The sequence below is a fragment of the Grampus griseus genome (genome assembly GCF_964374135.1).
Source record: "Grampus griseus genome assembly, chromosome: 19".
Lineage (NCBI taxonomy): Eukaryota > Metazoa > Chordata > Mammalia > Artiodactyla > Delphinidae > Grampus > Grampus griseus.
In genome coordinates this window covers 14,324,331-14,332,423 of record NC_139013.1, presented here as the reverse complement: position 1 = coordinate 14,332,423, position 8,093 = coordinate 14,324,331, and positions in this window count along the sequence as shown.

The window sequence follows — 8,093 nt, the reverse complement described above, 5'->3', positions numbered from 1 at the left end:
CGGGTGTGGGAGCTTTCAGCGGTGGAATTTGTGGTAGGGAGTCTACGGGGTCGAGGGACTCTGAGGTCCAGTGACTTTAGGGTCGTTCTAGTTTGCGACCATTCGTGTGACCATGGTCGCGTCGTCTGTTCTAGTGACCTCTTGATTCTGACTCTGCAGTTTTTCAGAGACAATGTGCTCTGTCCGTTCTTTGTGTTTCTGCTTTTCTGACGGGCACCTGTTACAATATTGAAATTTACATGGTTAAGTCAATACATGAATCACCAAAATATTAAATGGAAAAAAATTATAGAGATTCGTGATTGTGTATTACTGGAAACACCCACGCTTTTTTTTTTTTTTTTTTTTTTTTTTACTCTGTGTTACTCCATATTCCATGTGTGTTATATGGACAGAAGTGATACAGGTAATCTAGAAAGATGTTGAAGAAGGCAAAGACACTGAGCCATCAAAGGAAAGGTCATGTCAATAATTCAAAGCAGCCTCGCCATCAGGAGTGAAAAGTGTAAGTTGAAAAGTAGACAAGTAACCAGCTGCAAAAACCTAAGAATCCAGGAACCCGGACTATATGTCACTCTTGCCCTAAAGACCCGATTTCTTTTTTCAACATTTCATATGAGTTCCACTCTGATTTAAGAACTTAAAAACAATTGACAGGGCTTCCCTGGTGGCGCAGTGGTTGAGAGTCCGCCTGCCGATGCAGGGGACACGGGTTCGTGCCCCGGTCCGCGAAGATCCCACATGCCGTGGAGTGGCTGGGCCCGTGAGCCATGGCTGCTGAGCCTGCGCGTCCGGAGCCTGTGCTCCGCAACGGGAGAGGCCATAACAGTGAAAGGCCCGCGTACCGCAAAAACAAGACTCACTGAGATAATTTTGCAGTAGAGACCAAAATAGAGAAAATATCCAAGAAAACACTATTGTATGCTTTTGTGCAATAGTATGTTGGCAAAGAGAACAGAATACAGTAGACTACAGCATGCTAAATATCAGGAACTTGTAGTCATGAAGCTACACAAAGCCTAAGGAACTATGTTATCTCTAGGAAGCCGAATAAGATAGTCTTCCTTTCACAGCCTTCCTTTCACCAGATGATAATGGGCACTGTTTCCGAAAAGTGTGAATTTCTTTCTGGGAAGGGAAAAGAGGCTCCCAAACACTGCAGAGAGAGAACATGTCCTCTAAATAAGTTTTGCTTATTTGTCTCATGTGTCTTTACCAACAGTACATTTTTCTGTCAACTGTAAGAATTATTTTTTGCTAATTATTTTGTTAAAAGATGAGAACAGAGTTGGTTCTATGTCCATTCAGCTTCCTGATTTCATTTTTTATACTTGTTGATTTGTCTATTTCTCCTTTTATTTCTGTTAAGCTTTGCTTTATATATTTTAAAGCTCTCTTGTTGGATGATACATACTTAGAGTTGTAATAGCTTCTTGTTGGATTGATCCAATAGGAAATTATGGAATCTACCCTTTATAATATCACTTTTTGTCTTAGTTTTGATATTACTGTAGCTTCACCATCCTTCTTTTGGCTAGTGCATTATCTTTTTCTACCCTTTTGGTTTTAACCGTTCTGTTTTATTTTTAAAGTATGTCTCATTAAACAATATTATTTTAAAAATAATGACAATCTTACTCTGACATATTTAGTGAATTTACATTTAATGTAGTTGGGTTTTGGTCTACTACCATAGAATTTGTTTTCTTTTCGGTCTAGCTTTTTAAAATTTTTTAACTTTTTATTTTGAAGTAATTCTTGATTCTCATGAAGTTGTAAGAAATAATTCAGGGAAATCCCATATACCCAGTATCCAGTTTCTCCCAGTGGTAACATCTTGCAATACTATACACTGTATCACAACCTTCACATTGATACTTTCAAGTTATTTCCATCATCACAAGAATACTTCATGTTGTCCTTTTACAGCCATACCCACTTCCCTCCTTCTCTTAACCCCCTCCTTAAGACCTGGCAACCCTAATCTGTTCTCCATTTCTATAATTTTATCCCTTCAAGAATATTATGTAAATGGAATTATAAAGTATGTAATTGGACTATTGACTTTTTCACTCAGCATAATTCCCTGGAGATTCATAAGTGTTTTTCCATGTGTAAGTAATTCATTCCTTTTTATTGCTGAGTAGAAGTCCATGTGGATATGCCACAGTTTGTTTAGCCATTCATTCATTGAAGGACATATGGATTGTTTCCAACTTTTGACTGTTATAACTAAAGCTGCTATATACATTCATGTACAATTTTTTCGTGTGTGTGAAAACAAATTTTCATTTCAAACACCAAGGAGAGTTTTAGAAGGAATTTGTCCATTTATTTATTTTTTTAATCTATCTGGAATTTTCACTGAGATTGTATTGAGTATATAGATCAATTGGGGAGAACTGACATCTTTAAAATGGTGACTCTCATAACCATAAGACACAATATGAGCACAATATATATCTTCTTTAATTCCTCTAAGCAATATTTTATATTTTTTAATGTACAGATAATGAAATATTTTGTCAGATTTACCCCTAAGTATTACAGAGTTTTTGATGCATTGTAAATGGTATTTAAAAAAATCCAATTTCCAATTGTTCATTGCTGGTATATAAGAAATACAATTGATTTCTGTATCTTGTAGCCTGATACCTTGCTTAAGTCACTTAGTATTTCTACTAGAGTTTGGAGGTTCCACTGGATTTTCTACATAGATGATCATGTCATCTGTGAGAAAAGACAGTGATATCTATTCCTATTGCAATCAGCAGATATAGTATGGACCCGCCCACTCACCCAAAATATGGTTGGGATGTTGAGACTGATGACGCCACACACACACCAAGAGGGTATGAAAAGTTTTATTACTCACACAATGAAGCTTTCTAGGAAAAGCAAGGCAGGTGTCCCAAGAAAGTCTGCAAGTTGTTTGCAAAAGCAAGGAAAGGAAATTGGCGTGGAGCATTTATGGCAGAGGCTTGTGTGGTTTAAATGTCCCGCTAGTGTCAAAAAAGAGAGAAGCTGAGCTTGCCCAGATTGGGGGCACAAGAGAAATAAGGAGTGAAGCTCAAAGCTGTAAGCAGCTTCTTCTGCTGTTCCTGGTGCTGCTTGTGTGCGTGTTTGGTGTGGATCTGGTGAAACAGCAGCTGAGGAGACTCCGGAGATCACCATGGCTGACAAAAAGACCAAGGAAGGACTGAGTACAATGATCATATTAATTTGAAGGTGGCAGGGCAGGATGGTTCTGTGGTGCACTTTAAGATTAAGAGGCATACACCACTTAGTAAACTAATGAAAGTCTATTGTGAATGACACAGTTTGTCAATGAGGCAGATCAGATTCCGATTTGACTGGCAGCCAATCAATGAAACAGACTCACCTACACAGCTGGAAATGGAAGATGAAGATACAAATGATGTGTTCCAGCAACAGACAGGAGGTGTCTACTAAAAAAGGAACCTGCTACTTTACTCCAGAACTCTGGAGACCAAAAGGACATTCTGGATTAGAAAAATGCAATTTGGTTCCACCACATCCTAACTACTACAGTACGGTTTTCTCTAGTCTTTCATTTTCCTCTTCCCCATTCCTTTATTGTACGTAAAGTAACTGGTGTATACAGAAGCATATTGCTTTCCTAAAAAATAAATTATGGCCAATGGTATGTTTTGATTGACATCAAATGAAAATGGGTTGGGGGAAAATACTAGTTCTGTGAAAATGTTGCCTTTCCATTAGTGGTATGCTTGGTCACCTCTTATCTTTATATGCCAGTAAGTTATTTTGCTCTCGCTATTTAACAAAAAAAAGCAATATAAAAAATCCTTGCAGGGCTTCCCTGCTGGCGCAGTGGTTGAGAGTCCGCCTGCTGATGCAGGGGACGCGGGTTCATGCCCCGGTCCGGGAAGATCCCACATGCCACGGAGCAGCTAGGCCCGTGAGCCATGGCCACTGAGCCTGCACGTCCGGAGCCTGTGCTCCGCAACGGGAGAGGCCACAACAGTGAGAGGCCTGCGTACCGCAAAAAAAAAAAAAAAAAAAAAAAAAAAAAATCTTTGCATACCTTGTTCAGCTGGAGAATTTTAATGTTTTTCATTTATCATTGTTAGACCAAGGACAATTTTATGACTTTTTTCTATGTAGATGTCACAAGTAAGGTAGTCTCTTTAAGTAGGGATAAATTACTCTAAAAGAACTAAATCCTAAAATAGTATAAATACACTTATTTCCAAAACAGAAATAGAGTCACAGATGTAGAAAACAAACTTATGACCACCGAGGGGGAAGGGGGAGGTAGGATAAATTGGGAGATTGGGATTGGCATGAACACACTACTATATATAAAATAGATAACTAATGAGGAGCTACTGTATAGCACAAGGAACTCTACTCAATACTCTGTAATGACCTATATGGGGAAAGAGTCTAAAAAAGAGTGGATATATGTATAACTGATTCACTTTGCTGTACAGCAGAAACTAATACGACATCATAATTCAACTATACTCCAATTAAAAATTAATTTTTAAAAAATAAAGAAATCCTAGATAGTTGTCCCTTCAAGACAAGCACTTGTCGTTTAAATAAACTTCTTGGTTTGGTTTTCTTTTTTAAAGCTATAAGCAGGCAAACATCAAAAAATGAAATTAGGCTCTTCATCACACTATCAAATCTGTATGCTGTTCATTTCTTTTTCTTTCCTGGTTTCTCTGGCTAAAACCTTCTATAAAAGATTGAACAGAAGTGGAGACAGTGAATATCTTTGCCAAGATCTTACTTCGAAGGAAAGCATTCAGTTTTATACTATTAAGTGAAATGGTAGCTGGAGATTTTTTGTAGATGGCCTTCACTGAGTTGAAGCTTTTTTTCTTTTTCTGCTAAGTGTATTTATCAAAAATGGATGTTGAATTTTGTCAAATGCTCTTTCTGCATCTGAGATGGCAATACTGTATTTTCTTTCTCTTTTAGTTTGTTAATATGTTGAATTACACTGGACTTCAAATCTTAAACCAATCTCATATTCTTGGGATAAACACCACTTGGCCATTGTTGCATTATCATTTTTTTATATTGTTGGATTCAATTTGCTAAAATTTTATTAAGAACTTTTTGCAAATAGGTTCATGAGGGATATTAATCTGTAGGTTTTGTGGGGGCAGGGGAGGTGGGGTAATTTTGTCTAGTTAACTCATAGAATGAATTGGGAAGAATTTCCTTCTTTTCAATATTCTGGAAGTGTTTGTATAAAATTCTTATTATTTATTCTTTAAATGCTTAAGAGAATTTTAAATGTTTAATAAAAATTAAAATTAAATAGAAATGTTTCATAGAATTTACCAGTGAAGCCATCTGGACTTGGCTTTTTTTGTAGGAAGGGTTTTTTTTTTAAGATTTATTTATTATTTATTTGTTTATTTTATTTATTTATGGCTGGGCTGGGTCTCAGTTGCAGCATGTGGGCTCTTCGTTGTGGTGCACAGGCTTCTCTCTAGCTGTGGCGTGGGGGTTTTCTCTTTAGTTGTGGCGCGCAGGTTCCAGGGTGCGTGGGCTCTGTAGTTTGCGGCCTGTGGGCTCCAGTTGAGGCGCGCGAGTTCAGTAGTTTTGGCACACGGGCTTAGTTGCCCTGCGGCATGTGGGATCTTAGTTCCCTGACCAGGGATCGAACCCGCATCCCCTGCATTGTAAGGCAGTTTCTTTACCACTGGACCACCAGGGAAGTCCCTGTAGGAAGGTTTTTAATTCCAAATTCAATTTATATTATAGATATAGGGCTATTCAGGTTAATTATTTATTCTTTAGTAAGGTTTGATAGTTTGTGTCTGTCAAGAAATCTTTCTATTTCACCTAAGTTGTTTAATATATTGGATTAAAGTTTCTATGCTGTACTTTGTCATCCTTTTAACATTTGTAGAATCTGTAGTGATGTCACGTCTCTCATTCCTGATATATCTCCATTTCTTTCCTGACCAGTCTTGCTACAGTTTTATCATTTTTATTAATCTCAAATAACTAACTTTTGGTTCCATTGATTTTTCTTTATTTTTCTGTTTTCTATTTCATTGATTTCTGCTCTGATATTTATTATTTCCTTTGTTTTGCTTACATTGTGTTTAATTTGCTCTTCTTTTTCTGGTTTCTTAAAGTGGAAGATGAAGTCATTGATTTGAGACCTTTGTTTTTTGTTAATATAGACATCTAGTTTCTAGAAATTTCCCCATGAACACAGTTTCAGTGGCATCTCATAATTGCTATGTAATATGTTTTCATTTTCTTTCAGTTCAACATACTTTCTAACTTCCTTTTTGATTTCTTTTTTAATCCATGTGTTATTTAGACATGTGTACATTTCCAAATACAATATTCAATAATTATCCAGATATCTTTTAGTTACTGATTTCTAATTTAATTCCACTGTGGAAAGAGGCTTGTCTTGTGGCCCAGAATATGTTTTATTTTTGTAAATGTTCCATGTGCACTTGAAAAAAATTAGTATTTTTTGCTGTTGTTGGTTGTAGTGCTCTGCAAATATCAATTAGTTCAAATGATAGTGTTTTTCAAATCTTCTATGTTTTAACTGATTTTCTGTCTACTTGTTCTAGCAATTACTGAGAGTATTACTGGACTCTGACTTGTAATAGTGGATTTATCTCTTTCTCCTTCCAGTTTTATCAGTTTTTGTTTCATGTATTTTGATGCTATTATTAGGTGCATGAACATTTACAATTGTTATTCTCTATGATGAACTGACAACTTTATTATTATGAAATGATCTTCTTTATCTCTGTAATATTTTTTGCTCTGAAACCTGCTTTGTAGATATTTATATCCACTCCAGCTTTCATTTTTTGTTGTTGTTTTTTGCGGTACACGCGCCTCTCACTGTTGTGGCCTCTCCCGTTGTGGAGCACAGGCTCCGGACGTGCAGGCTCAGCGGCCATGGCTCACGGGCCCAGCCACTCCACGGCATGTGGGATCTTCCCAGACCGGGGCACGAACCCGTGTCCCCTGCATTGGCAGGCGGACTCTCAACCACTGCGCCACCAGGGAAGCCCCATCCAGCTTTCTTTTTTTCAACAGCTTTATTGAGATGTAATTTACATACCATATAATTCACCCATTTAAAGTGTATGTAATTCAATGAGTTTTGGTATACTACATTATTACATTTTTATATTATTGTAAAATACATAACATAAAATTTGCCATTTTAACAATTTTTAAGCGTACAATTCAGTGGCATTAAGTAGATTCAAAATGTTGTGCAATCATCGCCACTATTTCCAAAACTTTTCATCAACCCAAACAGAAACTTTGTAACCACTAAGCAATAATTCCTAATTCCTCCCTCCCTGCAGTAACCTCTAATCTATTTTCTTTCTCTATGAATTTGCCTAATCCAAATATTTCATATAAGCAGAATTATACAATATTTGTCCTTTTGCATATGAGTTATTTCACTTTGCATAAATTTTTCAAGCTTCATCCATGTTGTATGTGTCCGAACTTCATTCCTTTTTGTGGCTGAAAAATATTCCATTGTATGTGTATAGTACACTTTGTTTATCCATTCATGTTTTTTCCACCTTTTGTCTATTTTGAATAACGCTTCAATAAACATTGGAATACAAGTATCTGTTCAAGTCCCTGCTTTCAGTTCCTTTGGATATATACCTAGGAGCATAATTGCTGGGTCACATGGTAATTCTATGCTAAACTTTTTGAGGAATTGCCAAACTATACCAGTTTATATTTTCACCATCATTGTACAAGGGTTACAAGTTATGCACATCCTCACTAACATGTACTATTTTCAGTTATTTTGAAAATACCCATCCTAGTAGGTATAAAGTGGTATCTCATAGCTTTATTTGCATTTCCCTAATTACTAATGATGTTTAGTCTTTTTATGTGTTTATTGGCCATTTATATATCTTCTTTGCAGAAATATATATTCACGTCTTTGCTCACTTTTTGAATTGGGTTGTCCTTTTGTTGTTGAGATTTAGGAGTTCTTTATATATTCTGGGTATTAAACCCTTATCAGATATATGATTTACAAGTATTTTCACCATTCTGTGGGATGTCTTTTC